Source organism: Macaca mulatta, chromosome 20 (genome assembly GCF_049350105.2).
Source record: "Macaca mulatta isolate MMU2019108-1 chromosome 20, T2T-MMU8v2.0, whole genome shotgun sequence".
In the NCBI taxonomy this organism is placed as follows: domain Eukaryota; kingdom Metazoa; phylum Chordata; class Mammalia; order Primates; family Cercopithecidae; genus Macaca; species Macaca mulatta.
In genome coordinates, this window is record NC_133425.1 from 21483952 (window position 1) to 21500668 (window position 16717).

The 16717-nt window shown below is 39.5% G+C and overlaps 1 protein-coding gene and 1 long non-coding RNA gene across 3 annotated transcripts in view; both read left to right on the plus strand.

The window, feature by feature from the left end:
* The window catches only part of MOSMO (modulator of smoothened), an 85911-nt gene that overhangs the window by 16769 nt on the left and 52425 nt on the right, over positions 1-16717 (plus strand). The window lies entirely within an intron of this gene.
* LOC144338105 (uncharacterized) lies at positions 1422-16551 on the plus strand. Its single transcript, XR_013411922.1, has 3 exons — positions 1422-3740; positions 4131-5607; positions 16433-16551. It is a non-coding gene; the product is annotated as an uncharacterized LOC144338105 (long non-coding RNA).

Below are 16717 nucleotides of genomic sequence, written 5' to 3' on the forward strand. Positions count from 1 at the left end.
AAGCAAGACCGCATCTCTACAAACATTTTTTTTCAATTGCTAGTCTTGATGGTATGTGCCTGTAGTCCTAGCTACTCGGGAGGCTGAGGCAGAAGGATCGCTTGAGAGTAGGAGTTCAAGGCTGCAGTGAGCTATGCTTGTGCCACTGCACTCCAACCTGGGCAATGGAACAAGACCCTGTCTTAAAAAATATATATCTGTTCAGCTTACTAGCAGCATGATCTTGGGCAACATACCTCAGAGGTCTGTTTCATGTATATAAAACACTTACAGTGCTTGGCACATAGCACTATGTAAGTGTCAACTGAAGTTAATCAGACTAACTTTTGAAGATCCTTAGCTATAGTCTTTTCAGGAGCCATAGGCAGTTATCTCAAAATTGATCATAAATACTTTGTTGTAATAAATATTAAGTTGTAGATATAAATGTTACCATACTGATTCCACTGTTTACATATAAATGCTAGTCCATGGACAACTGACCACAATGGTTAGAAGAGTAGTCTTACTAACTATTGAAAAAAGTAAATTTCAATATTGAATACAAATTGAAATCAGTGAGCCTAACTGTATATCAAATTAATCATGTAACCATCAAGGAAAAGTTATCAAGTAACTTTTCAACATAGAACTCTGACTGTGCTCCCTTAATGATGGGATATAACCTAAGGACAAAAAGAACTGCAAAGAAATACTGATCTTAGTAGGTAACAAACCCCCTACAACAGCTCTGCAGGGGAAATGTCCCCATTTTGCTATTGAAGAAGCATATTCAAAGAAGGGAATGATTTACCTGGCATTAAATGGTGCTGGAGTCATTATACCACACTGCTGTTTTTATAGTGTGCTGTTTCTGATGAGTCCTGTGCTAACCATTCTGATTTGTTTCATACCTCTCTCTTATTAACACCCTCTGTAATTATTAGAACCACATTTTCAAGAACTTAGTAACCATTTGAATCCCCTTTTTTCAATAATTTCATTCCATGTAATCAGGCCTCATTTTTTGAAATCTGCTTTCCTAAGGGGTATTTGACCTACCCATTCTTTACAAATTCTGAGATGACCTACATGACCTAATAGCTTTTTGCCTAATTCCTCCTACTTCACCAATAACTAGTTCCTGGAATATTAGCTAGTGTCCAAGTCACAATTACTTATGGTCTATATGATAACTAAGTCTGGAAGTTGGATATGAGAGAATTGCATTCTCTCTCTCTTTTTTTTTTTTTTTTTTTGGAGACAGGATCTCACTCTGTCGCCCAGGTTGGAGTGCAGTGGTGCAATTTTGGCTCACTGCAACCTCCACCTTCAAGGTTCCAGTGATCCTGCTGCCTCAGCCTCCTGAGTAGCTGGGATGACAGGCACGTGCCCCCAAGCCCGGCTAATTTTTGTATTTTTAGTAGAGACAGGGTTTCACCATGTTGGTCAGGTTAATCTCGAACTCCTGACCTCAGGTGATCCGCCCACCTCGGCCTCCCAAAGTGCTGGGATTACAGGCATGAGCCACCATGCCCAGCCTGAGAATTGCATTCTTAAAGACATTAATCTGTTTGTAATTTAGGATGTCTTATGGTGATTTGATGGTGAGACATACAGGAGGGGGTGTAAAAGAATGCAATTGTTGGACCTGTGCTTTTTACATGAAATAGCAGAAACAAGTCTTACTTTATAACTGGTTTTGGAAATGATTCATTCATTAAAGCAAATAAAAATAGCAATAAAACTAGGGCATAATAACTAGTTGTTGAATGAACTCTGTCCTTTGAAAAGGAGATGATTAAGGAAGAAAATATGTAAATAACTTGGGTACACAAGCTACTATTTGAAATTCTGAGTAAAAATGATCGGAGGAGTTAAACTGTTCAGGAATTTAGCTCTCGCTTAAAGTATTTGTGTAGCAAGTCTCCAAACTTTTTAAAAATTACAGCATTTGAAGATCCTCTTCTTGAATTAACAGAATCAAAGTGAAATTCCATTTTTTAAATCACTCCTAAACTGTCTTTACAGTCTGTGGCTTTAAAATATAATTCTATGTAATATACCAGAGAAATTCTCAAGAAAATCTAGGACGAGGATTTAAATATAATTTTAAAAGGAAGTAAGGTGGGCAATCAGATTAATTTGAAAAAATGCTTTATATCACAAGTAAGAATGCAAAACTGTGTTATAGTCCTTTCATTAGGTTAACTGAATTTCTAAACACCTGGAGAAAATTATTTTATTATTTTCTGTGCAAAATAGTGGTTTGTGGAAAATGCGCCACTTGTCTGGGGAAATCAGTGTTTATGAGACATCTTTGTTAATGTTTCTAAAGTTTTAACTCTCTGGACAAACATTCAAGAAAAATTTAACCATCATACAAAAATATTCCTAAGTAGTAAACTTTGAACACAGCTGTGGAATTAGACTTGGTTCATCTTCTAACCAACTCTTTCTAGCTGGTACCTTGTCATTTAGCCGGTTACTCAGTTTCCTCATTGAATTGTTTTGAGAATTAAATGAGCATACATAAAGCACTTAATACTACACCCAGCACTGAGAAAGTACTCAAAATATAGTGGCAGCTATTATTATTTGTCCTTATTCCTCTCCTTTTTCTCCTCCAGATTTATGAGTGATAGGGACAGAAAATTTCTTATCAGAGTGCCCTTTATTTTAATCTCAAGGTTTTAAAGTAGAATTTAGGACAAAAATAGATTTTTCTGAACCAAAACACTGAAGATGCTGTTTGGGAAGTGAGAAAGCAAGCTGCTAAACACCTACTCTACTTGTACAGTGACAAGAAAATTGAATTTCTCATTTGTTTCCTGCCCCTAGCCCTTGCCTTCAGTTTCTCTGCCTCAATATGAAAATATCTATATTCCTTTGGGGACAGTTGGCTCACTGAAGCCATAAAGAGCAGTCTCCAGGAGTTTTATTATGGCTAGCTAACCATAACCTTTTGGAAGAACATCTGGATACAGTTTTCATTTTTAAAGTCTACTGTTTTTTAGGTCATTAGATTTGTATAGTTCAAATTTATTGGTGTCAGTTATCTTCCTAGGTTGTACCATCCATTTTGAAAAGATGTATGTCTTTTATCCAGAAGATGTAAAGTATATGGGATCATAATAAAAATCTCTATCTTCAGTTAAACTACTGGAGTTTTCCCTTCTTCAAGTTTTCAGAATGTAATCATTATAACAAACGTGTGCATATGCATATATATCCATCCATACAAATGTAACTTTCCTTTATTATGATTACTCAGTTACAAGCAGTGTAGAAGTTATAATATTTGTTTTATTATAATCATTTTAGCAATATGGATAGGGCTACTGGACCCTGGAATTTAAAAAGAGAGGATCTTTTTTATGGGTTTATTTTTTAAAATTTCGATAAAATATACATAACAAAATTTACCATATTAACCATTTTTAAGTGTACAGTTCAGTGGCATTAAGTTTATTCACATTGTTTTACCACCGTCACCCTGATCCATCTACAAAGCTCTTTTCATCTTGCAAAACCAAAACTCTGCACCCATTAAACAACAACTTAAAAAGAGAGGATCTTAACATCAGGATCACATAATTACTACTCTATAAACATCTGATGGGTGTTTACTTCTAAAACAACTGCTTTCTTTTTTAATTGACATTTCACTATACTTAGCCTCTTCTAGGAATTATTATATATAATCTACTCAGTCATATTTTCTTTAATTTTTCTCTTTCTACAACTTTACTTTTCCAAAAGCGATGTAAATTACATGTTTTACGTTCTCCCATGTTTATATTCTACTTAACCTTCCCTCACTCTCATAGGCTTGAATGAGTGTATATTATCAGAGCGTTGTTTCCTGTACCTGCTGCTTTGTTTGTTTGTTTGTTTGTTTGTTTTGAGATGGAGTTTTGCTCTTGTTGCCCAGGCTGGAGTGCAATGGTGCAATCTCGGTTCACTGCAAACTCTACCTCCCAAGGTCAAGGGATTCTCCTGCCTCAGCCTCCCGAGTAGCTGGGATTATAGGCATCTGCCACCATGCCCAGCTAATTTTTGTATTTTTAGTAGAGACAGGATTTCACCATGTTGGCCAGGCTGGTCTCGAACTCCTGACCTTGTTATCTGCCCACCTCAGCCTCCCAAAGTGCTGGGATTACAGGTGTGAGCCACCACGCCTAGCTATGTTTATATTTTTTAAAGTCCTAAAAGTCAGATGGTTTAATGTGCATTCTTGACATTTTAAATACCTCCAATTTTGAATGCATTCTCTGGGCTGTTAGATACATGTATGATTCATAAAATGAAATAGGGTTACCTGTAGTTATTTCTTGAGTGCCATTTAGAGACTTCTGGCCTTGTCATCTGTCTAGGGAAGAAATCCAGCATGCCTTACGGTCACGTACATCATTGTAGATCTTATAGTTTCAGAAAATTCTCTTTCCTTTTCTTCAGAATTCTCCTGTTTTAAAGCTTTTTACTCTCCTTCAATTTTGTCACCAAAATGTGGCTTTGCAGTCACTTGACCTGGGACTTTAGACACTTAAGTCTGCTGGACAGAAAAGTGCTGTTGCATTCTTAAAGGCTTTTAAGCAGTTATTTGGACTTTAGTAGAATTAATCAACTTATTTATTTATTTATTTATTTAGAGACAGGGTTTCTCTCTATTGCCCAGGCTGGAGTACAGTGGTGCAATCATAGCTTACCGCAGCCTTTACGTCCTAGGCTCAAGCGATCCTCCCATCTCAGCCTCTCATGTAGCTGGGACTACAGGAATGGACACTACCATGCCCAGCTAATTATTTTATTTTTTGTAGAGGTGAGGTTTCACCATGTTGTCCAGGCTGCTCTCAAACTCCTGGGCTCAGTCTTCCTGCCTTGACCTCCTGAAGTGCTGCGATTACAGGCATGAGCCACGGCATCTGGCCAGAATTTCTAAGTTACCAGATTGCTAAACAACTTCACAGAAAAATTAGTCTCAAAATATTGTTTTCTTCTGACTCCTCTCACCATAAATTCATGCTTCTCCACTGTACTCTCCCCAGCAAATTCTGGAAGTTTCCTAGCAAAATTGCTTATTGAAGCCCATTCAAACTTAAGGTTGAAGAAATCTACACAAAGGACATCACCATGTTATTTTAGACTCTAGGTGGAGTCTGTACTATTTGTTCTACCTTCACCCTTACTTAGAATTGATAAGAATGCACTGAGCCTTAGTACTCTCTTGGGTCTGACTCTGCAGGCAGATAGATACTCACTGGGATCCAGAACCTATCATACATCACTATAGAAAAGATTCAAATACAGTCAATGTATTTGAAAATCAAAACCGTATTTTCCAAACAGTCAAGTTAAATGTGCACAAAGCCTGTCCAGTTAAGACAGTGTCATTATTTTTCCTTTTGCAAACTTCCTTAGTGTCTGAACATTAAGTGCATATTTCTTAGGCAAATTATGCATTAGTACTTTTCTCTTCACAATTAAATATTTCCAGCAGTTTGCGACTCTTTTTTGTTTTTAACTATTCCCTTCCCTGTTTTTTGAGACAGAGTCTCACCCTGTTGCCCAGACTGGATTGAAGTGGCACAATCTCGGCTCACTGCAACCTCTGCCTGCCAGGTTCAGGTGATTCTCAGCCTCCCTAGTGGCTGGTATTACAGGCATGCACCACCACACCTGACTAATTCTTGTATTTTTAGTAGAGACGGGGTTTCGCCATGTGGGCCAGGCTGGTCTTGAACTCCTGGCCTGAAGTGATCTGCCCACCTTGGCCTCCCAAAGTGCTGGGATTACAGGCGTGAGCCACCACACCCAGTCTTTTTTTATTTTTATTTTAAGCATTCTTCTGAGCTGACAAATGATTACCAAAGTGATTCTGATTTATGATTAGTTTATCCCATTTTTTGAAAAGTGTTTTTTACCTTCTCTAGGTCAACCTGCAATAAATAAGACCCAGTTTTAGTGGGAGATACAATTAAACAGTTGGTCAGAAGTCAGTAAGAAGAGTGCTAAAATAGTAGTTAAGTGCATATTGCAGTTGAAGCATATTAGATATGCCTCTAACTCAGGCATGGAAGTTTAGAAACAACTACATAGAGGAATGACATCTAAGCCAAGTTGTAAAGAACAAATAGCATTTGGCTAGAGAAGGAAGAGCTGTAAGAATGTTCCAGGTAGAAGGAAGACTCAGAGGTTTAAAAGAATATATTACATGTAGGGGTCCTGGAAGCTCAGTGTGCCAGGAGGAGTTTGAGGGAAGCAGTGGCATCAGATGACTCTGGATGGGGAAACAGGGACTAGATAATGAAGAGCTATAATGAAATATAATTCCAGTTTTCTTTTAAAAACAGGTTTATGGAGGTATAATTCACATCATACAGTTTACCCCTTTAAAGTGTACATTTCATTGTTTCTTTAGCATATTCACAGTTGTATAATCATCACCACAGTTGATTTTAAAACATTTTTGTCACCTTGAAAAGAAAGCCTGTATCTTTTAGCTAGCACCCCTCCAACTACCCTACTCCTAAGTAACTACTAATGTACTTTCTGTTCCTATACAGTTTACCTATTTGGATATTTCATATAAAGGAAATCATAACATGTGGTCTTTTGTGACTGGCTTCTGTCACTTAGCATAATGCCAAGGTTCATACATATTGCAGCATGTATCAGTACTTCATTTTTGTTACCAAATGATATTTCATTGTATTGATATACCACATTTTATTTTTCCATTCATCAGTAAGTAGACATTTGGGTTCTTTCTACTTTTTGTGACTATTACGAATAATGCCTCTGTGAACCATGTACACGTTTTTGTACGGACATACATTTTCATTTTCCTTGCATATATACTTAGCAGTGAAATTGCTGAGTCATACAGTAATTGTGTCTTTAACTTTTTGAGGAACTATCAGACTGTTTTCCAAAGTGGTTGTACCATTTTACATTTCTGTTACCAGTATAGGAGGGTTCCAGTTTCTCCACATCCTCACCAATACTTGTAATTTGTGTTTTTGATTCTAGCCATCCTGTTGGGTATGAAGTAGTTTCTCTTTTGGTTTTGATGTGCATTTCCCTGATTACTAATCATGTAGCGCATCTTTTCATATGCGTATTGGCCATTTCTATATCTTCTTTGGATAAAAGTCTATTCTGATCCTCTACCCTTTTCTCTCTCTCTCTCTCTTTTTTTTTTGGAGAGAGAGTCTCACTCTGTCACCCTGGCTAGAGTGCAGTGGAGCAAGCTTGGCTCACTACAACCTCTGCCTCCCAGCTTCAAGTGATTCTTGTGCCTCAAGCCTCCTGAGTAGTTGGGATTACAGGCGCATGCCACCATGTCCAAGCTAGTTTTTGTGTTTTTAGTAGAGATGGCTTTTTGCCATGTTTGTCAGGCTGGTCTCGAACTCCTGGCCTCAAGTGATCCACCCGCCTCGGCCTCCCAAAGTGCTGGGATTACAGGCATGAGCCACTGCACCTGGCCCTCTACCCATTTTTAAATTGGATTACTTGTCTTTAATATTGAATTGTAACAGTTCTCTTTTTTTTCTTTTGTTTTTGAGACTGGGTATCACTCTGTTGCCCAGGCAGGAGTGCAGTGACCCAATCATAGCTCACTGCCTCCTCGAATTCCTGGGCTCAAGGTATCCTCCTACCTCAGCCTCTCAAGTAGCTGGAACTACAGGTGCATCTTACTCTGCCCATCTAACTTTTTAATTTTTTTATAGAGATGGGGTCTTGCTATCTTGCCCAGGCCAGTCTTGAACTCATGGCCTCAAGCAGTCCTCTCACCTCGACTTCCCAAAGTCTCGGCATTACAGGTGTGAGCCACTATGCTTGGCCTGAGTTAATTTTATATATGGTGTGGGTAGGGGTCCATATATGATTCTTTTGCATGTGAATATCCAGTTGTCCCACCACTACTTATCAAAAATACTATTCTTTCCCCATTGATGAGTCATGTCACCCTTGTTGAAAATCAACTGATCATAAATGTGAAAGTTTATTTCTGGACTCTCAAGTTTTTTTCCATTGATCTATGTCCTTATACCACTGCTACATTATCTTGATTACTATAGTTTTTTAGTATTATAGGTTTTGAAATTGAGAAGTTTGAATCCTCCAACTTTCCTCTTTGTAAAAAATTCTATGGCTATTCTGAGTCCCTTACATTTCCATATACATTTTAGGATCAGCTTATCAATTTCTGCAACAACAATGACAAAAACCCAGCTGGGCTTTTGGTAAGGATTGCATTGAATCTGTAGATCAACTTGGAAGTATTATCTAAGTCTTCTAATCTATGAGTATAAAATGTCTTTCTATTTATTAAATCTTTAGTTTCAGCAGCATTTTATAGTGTTCAGTATACAAGTCTTGTACTTTTTTTGTTTTTTTGAGAGGGAGTCTCACTCTGTCACCCAGGCTAGAGTGCAGTGGCATGCTCTTGGCTCACTGCAACCTCCGCCTCCTGGGTTCAAGCAATTCTCCTGCCTCAACCTCCCTAGTAGCTGAGATTCCAGGCACCCGCCACAATGCCCAGCTAATTTTTGTATTTTAGTAGAGATGGGATTTCACCCTGTTGGTCAGGCTGGTCTCAAACTCCTGACCTCAGGTGATCTACCCGCCTCGGCCTACCAAAGTGCTGGGATTACAGATGTGAACCACCATGCCCAGCCTGTACTTTTTTTAAAAAAAACTTTTTTTTTAGTAATTGACCTTGAGTTTGCAGTACATGGGGTTACATTCTGATGTATCCACCATAAGTTGAAAATACCCCTAAGTTGAGGTTGGGTACAGTGGTTCATGCGTGTAATTCCAGCACTTTGGGAGGCCAAGGTAGGAGGATCATGTGAGGCCAGGAGTTCAAGACCAGTCTGGGCAAAATGGACAAACTCTGTCTCTACAAAAGATAAAATAATTAGCCAGATGTGGTGGCACGCACCTGTAGTCCCAGCTACTCGGGAGGCTGAGGAAAGAGGATTGCTTAAGCCCAGGAGTTTGAGGCTGCAGTGAGCCATGATCGTGCCACTGCACTCCAGCCTGGGTGACAGAACAAAACCCTGTTTCTAAAAATAAAAATAAAAATAAGAAAATATTGTAAATTGAAAATGCATTTAATACACCTAACCTAGCAAACATCATAGCTTAGCCTAGCCTATCTTAAACATGCTCACAGTACTGGCCAGGCGCGGTGGCTCACACCTGTAATCCCAGCACTTTGGGAGGCCAAGGCAGGCAGATCACGAGGTGAGGAGATCAAGACCATGCTGGCTAACATGGTGAAACCCCATTTCTACTAAAAAAAAAAACAAAAAAATACAAAAAATCACCTGGGCATGGTGGCAGGTGCCTGTAGTGGCAGGTGCCTGTAGTCCCAGCTACTCGGGAGGCTGAGGCAGGAGAATGGCGTGAACCAGGGAGGTGGAGTTTGCAGTGAGCTGAGATGCACCACTGCACTACAGCCTGGGTAACAGAGCGAGACACCATCTCAAAAAAACAAAACAAAACAAAACAAAACAAACACGCTCACAATACTTACACTTACATTAGCCTGTAGTTGGGCAAAATCTAACACAAGGCTGTTTTATAATAAAGTGTTGAATATCTTGTGTAATTTATCGAATACGGCACCAAATGTGAAAAATGAACTGGTTTTATAGGTACTCAAATGCATATTGGTTTTGCACCAAGGTCAAGTTGAAAAACTGTAAGTCAGGGACCACGGGGACCTCTGTGTACATTTACAACTAATCTAAGTTCTCTTTCAAATAACACTATACCACTTAACAGATAGTACAATTACTTTATAACAGAATATTCCCAATTCCTTTGTCCTCTTCCTCATTGCTGTCATTCGTTTTACTTATCCATAAGCTGTAATCACTGACACATTGTTGCTATTATTTGTTTTGAACAAACTGTTGTCTATCAGGAATAAGATTTTATTTTGCCTTCGTTTATTCCTTCTCTAATGTGCTTTCTTTCCTTATGTAGGTCCAGATTTCTGACCTAAAGCATTTTCTTTCTCTCTAAAGATTTTCTGTTAACATTTCTAGCGAGACAAACTTTCTGGTGAAAAATTCTCTCAATTTTTGTCTGAGAAAGTCTTTATTTCTGTTTCATTTTTGAAAGATAATTTTACTGGATACAGAAGTCTAGGTTCATGTTATTTTTCTTTCAATGCTTAAAATATTTCACTCCTCTCTTCCTGCTCTTGTGATTTCTGATGAGAAGTCTCATGTAATTCTTATCTTTGCTCCTCTGTAGGTAAGATAGTTTTTTTCTCGGACTGTTTTCAGTATTTCCTCTTTATCTTTGATTTTCTACAATTTGAATATGATATACCTGTGTGTAGATTTTATCTCCTTTGATGTCTTTGGGGTTTAGAAACTGTTTTTTGTTTTTAAAGATAGGGTCTCACTCTGTTGCCCAGACTGGAGTACAGCGATTGCCCAGTCTCAGGTGATCCTCCCATCTCAGCCTCCCAGGTAGCTGGGACTACAGGCACGCGCCACCACACCCAGCTAATCTTTTTTGTATTTTTTGTAGAGACGGGGTTTTGTCATGATGCCCAGGCTGGTCTCAAACTCCTGGCCTCAGGTGATCCACCCTCCCTGACCTCCCAAAGTGCTGGGATTACAGGTGTGAGCCACGCGCCTGGCCTAGACTTCTTAAGGCCTGAGATCCGTAGTTCTTTGAGTTATATTCCCCTTTGATCATACAGGAGCCCTGTCAATGTGACGGTAAGGTACGTGGGGAGGGGAAGAGTTCTATAATCCTGTGAGGAGATCTCAGTCTTTGAGTGAGCCTGTGCCCTGGGCTGTGATCTCCACAAGTGCTTCTTGGTCCCCTGCCCCACTTAGGTGAGACAGGAAAGCTAGAGAGGGCTGGAGTTGGGTATTCAGTTCAGCTCTGGTGAAACAGTTTCTTTTCAGGCAGGGCTTGTTAAGAACAATATGCTCTGGGCTTATTTCAAAATGACTTATTTCCCCTTTCCCCTGCCAGAAGCAGGAGGGGATTTTTTTTTTTTCCTTTTTTTTTTTTTTTTTTTTTTTTTTTTAAATCTTCACTGTGAGAACCTCATAGGGCTCCTAGAGATAAAACGCAAAAATGTGCCCTCACTCTCCTTGCTCAAGCCTGGGCCCCTCTGGAATTTTTAACTCTCAGATTTAATCATACTGAGCCTCAGGAATTCCTCTTACAGGTTAGGTTTTCCTACCTTCGTTCAGGTTTCTTTGGAGGTTTTGAAGTTTCCACACCTGTAGCTTGTGATTTTCTGTATCTACCTGTTTGTCTCTCCAATTTTGCAGGCAGTGGTTTGCCCTGTGCCCTCAGTTCTCTGATGGATTTAAGAAGAGTTGTTTATACTCATTTTGTTCAGCGTTTTTCTTGTTCCATGGATGAGGATGACAACTCTTAACCTCCTTACATGCCTGACTGGAAATTGGAGTTACCTACTTAGATAAATTTATTCCTAGGTTTCTTGTTTTGGGATTTTGTCGTAGTTGTTACTTTTTTGTGTTTTTTTGCTCGCTGTTATATTATAAGTGCATTACCTTCTTAATTTTTGGATTTCTCACTGCTAGTGTATAGGAATACAATTAATTTTTATATATTGATCTTGTATCCTGTAGCCTTTCTAAGCTTATTCGTTCTAATAATGTTTTAAAGGATTTGTTTTTGTGCTTAATTGCTCTAGCTGGAACCTCCAGTACTTGTCGAATAGAATTTGGAAAAGTAGAAATCCTTGTCTTTTAAATTTTATTTATTTATTTACATATTTATTTTTTGAGACAGGGTCTTGCTCTGTCTCCCAGGCTACAGTGCAGTGGCTCAATCATGACACACCGCAGCCTTGACATCCTGGGCCAAGTGATCCGCTCACCTCAGTCTCTCGAGTAGTTGGGAACCATAGGTGCACACCACCATGCCTGGCTAATTTTTGTATTTTTGTAGAAACAGGGTCTCCTGATGTTGCCCAGGCTGGTCACAAACTCCTGGGCTCAAGAGAGCCTCCCGCCTTAGCCTCCCAAAGTGCTAGGATTACAGGCATGAGCCACTGCGCCTGGCCTAAAATTTTTATTTGTTTTTTGGTTTTTAGGGGTTTTTTTAGAGGCAGGGTCTTGCTCTGTCACTCAGGCTGGAGTGCAGTAGTCCAATCACAGCTCATTGTAGTCTCGAACTTCTGTGCTCACGTGATGCTCCTATCTCAGCCCCACGAGTAGCTGAGACTACAGGTGTGCACTACTGTGCCCAGCTAAGTTTTAAGTCTTCTGTAGAGACAGCATTTCACTGTGTTGCCTAAGCTGATCTCCAGCTCCTGGCATCAAGGCATTCCCCCACCCCCACTTGAGCCTCCCAAAGGACTGAAATTACAGGCGTGAACCACTGTACCCAGCCACAAATTTAGTATTTAAGAAACTGCCAAATTGTTTTCGGAAGGGCCTTTTACACTGTGTTAAGAATTTGGACTCCATTGTAAGGGCAGTAGGAGGCTATTTTAATATGAATCCTGAATTTAATATTTTGAATTTGAAGAAGTTGTCAAGCCAGAGAATCTGCCTAGTGGGCAGGTGAAACTGATAAATCAGACTGGGATTGGAGATACAGAATGAAAAGTCATCAGCCTATGATTGATTTTAGAAGCTATTGTAGGAATATTTTCCAGGGAGAGTAACAAGAGTAAGGAGAAACAAGAGAACCCAGGACAGAACCCTGAAGGTCACCAGCATTTTAAGGATGCTGAGAAAAAGCTAGACTCAAGAGGAAAACCAGCCGGACATGTTGGCTGGTGCCTGTAGTCCTAGCTACTCAAAAGGCTGAGGCGGGAGGATCACTTGAACTCAGGAGTTCAAGGTTGCAGTGAACTATGGGCTACACCACTGCACTCCAGCCTGGGGGATAGAATGAGACCTGGTCTCTAAAAAGGAAAACCAAACAAAAATTTGATATTATAGAAGCCACGGGAAAATGTGTTTTCAAGAAGAAAAAAGTGGTTGGCAGTCTTGGCCAAAAAGGAATTAAGGTATGAGATCAGTTTCTCCAACTATGCTTTCACAACGCAGAAAACTTCTGTGACCAAGTGTGTGTTTTTCCCCCACTCACCAAGCCATTTTACAGCAAGTTATCAGCTGGGTGTCCTGTAATTCAACTCAGTTCTGATGCCATCTACCTGGCAATAGCATCAGATCCCACAGATTGAGGGGTCAAACCTACCAGCTGCCCCCTACTCCTAAGCCAGTTGCAAGCCCCGGGTTGTTTTTATCTGTGCTTTTGATCAACTGGTTAGAAATCACCTTTCCCATGACTTCCTCCTCGGTTTCAACTACTTTGCTGGAACAGCTCACAGAACTCAGGGAAACACTTACTTAACTTTACTGGTTTATTACAAAGGATACTACAAAGAATACAGATGAAGAGATGAATAGGGCAAGGCATGTGGGAAGGGGCGTGAAGCTTCTGTGCCCTCTCCGGGCATACCACCCTTCAGGAAGCTCCATGTGTTTAGCTACCTAGAAGCTCTTTGAGCCCAATCCTTTTGGGTTCTTGTGGGAGCTTCATTACATAGGCATGATTGATTAAATCCTTGGCCATTGGCAAGCAATTCAACCTTCAGCCCCTCTCCCTTACCTAGATGTTGGCAGGGTGGGACTGAAAGTCCCAGCCTTCTAATCATGCCTTGATCTTTCCCATGACCAACCCCCATCCTGAAGCTACATAGGAGCTGCCAGCCACCAGCCATCTCATTAGCTACAAAAGAAACTCTCATCATTCTGAAAATACCAGCGATCTCAAGAGCTGTGTTGGGAAACCTGATGAAAATCAAATATTTATTTCATAGTATAACAAGATGAAATTGAAAATACATTAGTCTTAAGGAGATTGTTAATAACCTTGGGGAGAGAGATTGCAGTGAAGTGGTAAAGTAGGAGCCTCATTCACAGTGGGTTGAGAAATAACTAGTAGGAAGAGTAAGACAACAGTGAAGATGGAATTTTGCCTGTGCAAGGGATAATGAGGTTAGTCAACATCCATAGTAATGAGAAGGAGCCAGAAGAGAGGGAGGGATTGATAATGCACCAAAGTTGATAGATCAAGGACCCTCATAGTACCAGAGTGGTAAAGCATAGCAGAGGGATAGATTTTAGGAGACAAGAAACTCCTTTGTGACAAAAGGAAAGGAAGTGAGGACCAATGAAGATGAAGTTAGGTTATAGATATGGGTGGTAGAAAGTTAAGGGAGTCCACCTCTGTGGCTTATATTTTCTCTGTGAGATAACAGGAAGGGTCACTTGCTAGGAGTGAGATGGGAGTGATAATACTTGTAGGAAGGTTGAAAATAGTATATATTTTAAAAAATGGTTGAAAAGCTACTGTAGAGAATAAGAGCCAGCTAAAAAACCAGATTTCTGAGTTGTAATGAGGGCCTAGTTGGTCCATAGAGCATAAATTTTTTAATGATGCCAGTCTTACGGTTATGTACGTTTTCCCAGCAGAGTTCAGTAGTCTGGGTGGAGATGTGGGAAAGGAGACCATTGTGTTCATCCAAAGCTGGGATTTGTCCCACATGACATGGGAGAAAGCAATGAATGAACTAAGCGTAGTGCTCTGTAATAGACATTGAAGTCAGGTCTCAGGTCTAATCTTGACTGCTTAGTGACTTAGGCAGATTACTTAACCTTCTCTAAGCTTCAGTTTCCTAGTAATAATCATACTGAATCATATCAGTTTTCTAATCATAATCATCTATTCTCAGTGATGGGTATTAAATGAGACAAGTAAAATCCTTAACACATAGTTTGGGATACATGATAAATGTCAATAAATAGCAGTTTTTAAAATTATTTGTGACTCAATTCTGTTACTTATAAGCTAGGTGACCTTAGGCAAGTTTCTTTCCTTTTTATCTATAAAAAGGAAATTATAATACTTGTTGGGGATTTTCGACTGGGTATATTTTGAGGAAAAAATGTCAAGCACTATGCCTGACACAGCCTTTAACCACTCAGTAAATGCTAGTTGAAGCAGAATCTGTAAGGAATTTTTTAGAAAATTAGGTTGGAAAGTTAGGTTTGGAATTTTGGCCTTTGTCTTATCATTAGTAGGGTGCCTTTAAAAGTTCATGAGTAGGCTGAGTGTGGTGGCTCATGCATGTAATCCCAGTATTTTGGGGGCCCAAGGCAGGAGGATTGCTTGAGGCCGGGAGTTCAAGGCCAGCCTGGCCAACATAATGAGTCCTTATCACTTACAAAAAAAAAAAAAGTTCATGAGCCGGGAGATAACATAGAAGTGGTGTTTTAGAAATATGAATTTATAAGTAGTGTGGTAGGATCTGTGTCTCAGCTGGATATCACCTTTTCAGAGAGGACTTCGCTAACCACCCTGAATCTAAGATAGCAGCACTCCCTCCTCCTCTCTACTGCCATACCCTGTATCATTTTTCTTATGGTATTTATGATTATGCAGTTACCTTGCTTATTAATATGTTCACTTTTTTACTGACTCCCTCCACTAGATTATATGCTTCATGAGAAAAGGAATACCTGTCTTATTACTGCTATATCTCAGCACCCAGAACGTGCCTAGCACATAGAAGACATTGGATCTGTTTGTTGAATGAATGAAATATAGTAGGAACCGGAAGCAGAGAGACTAGTTAAGAAATTATTGGAATAATTTCAACATTAGGACATAAAGATCTGGACCGGAATAATGATAGCAATGGAAACAGAAGGAACAAATAAGAAAAATTGAAAACCAAATATATCATGTTCTCACTTATAAGTGGGAGCTAAATGGTGGGAACACATGGACACAAAGAGGGGAACAACACACACTAGGGCCTATCCGAGGGTGGAAGAAGGGAGAGGATCAGCAAAAATAACTAATAGATACTAGGCTTAATACCTGGATGATTAAATAATCTGTACAACAGACCCCCATAACACAAGTTTACCAAGGTAACCTGCACATGTACCCCTGAACTTAAAAGTATTTAAAAAAATTACAAAGAAGGATGATTTTTGACATATTAGAGGGCATGATAAGAAGCAAGCAATAAGAATGATACCAAGATTTCCAAACTGGGTGATTGATGGAGTGACAGTACTGTCATTGGAGGTATCTGCCTTCATTTCCTTCAATAACTTTTCATGACCAGATTTAGAACAAACAGTGCCTGGCATGCACTGATGGGCAGTAAATATCTGAATGAATGAAATAAAATGGGGGAAGTCAGAAGATTACATGTAAGATACAATTATATGTTTAAAGTAGCAATAGAACATCTAAGCAGATGGAGAGGAAGGCTAAAATTCTAGAAAGAATAAAGGGCCTTGGGATTTACAGCATTCAACAGAAAAACTGCAGCTCTAGAGATAGACAAACAGCAGGATTATGGTTTTAAGAAAATAAAGAAACACCTATAGTCCCAGCTACCTGGGAGGCTGAGACAGGAGAATCACTTGAACCTTGGAGGCAGAGGTTGCAGTGAGCCAAGATTGCGCCACTGCACTCCAGCCTGGGCAACAGAGTGAGACTCCATCTCCACAAAAAAAAAAAAAAGTAAGCAAAGACATTTAGTTCCAGGAAGTGGGGAGATAGCTACAAATATTACATGCTTCAGAAAACTGAAGAAAATGGGGACTAGGGAAGATCTTTGGATTTAGAGATTTAGAGGACATGATCTGGGAAAGAACAATTTAAATACAGTAATGAAGTGAAAGTCATA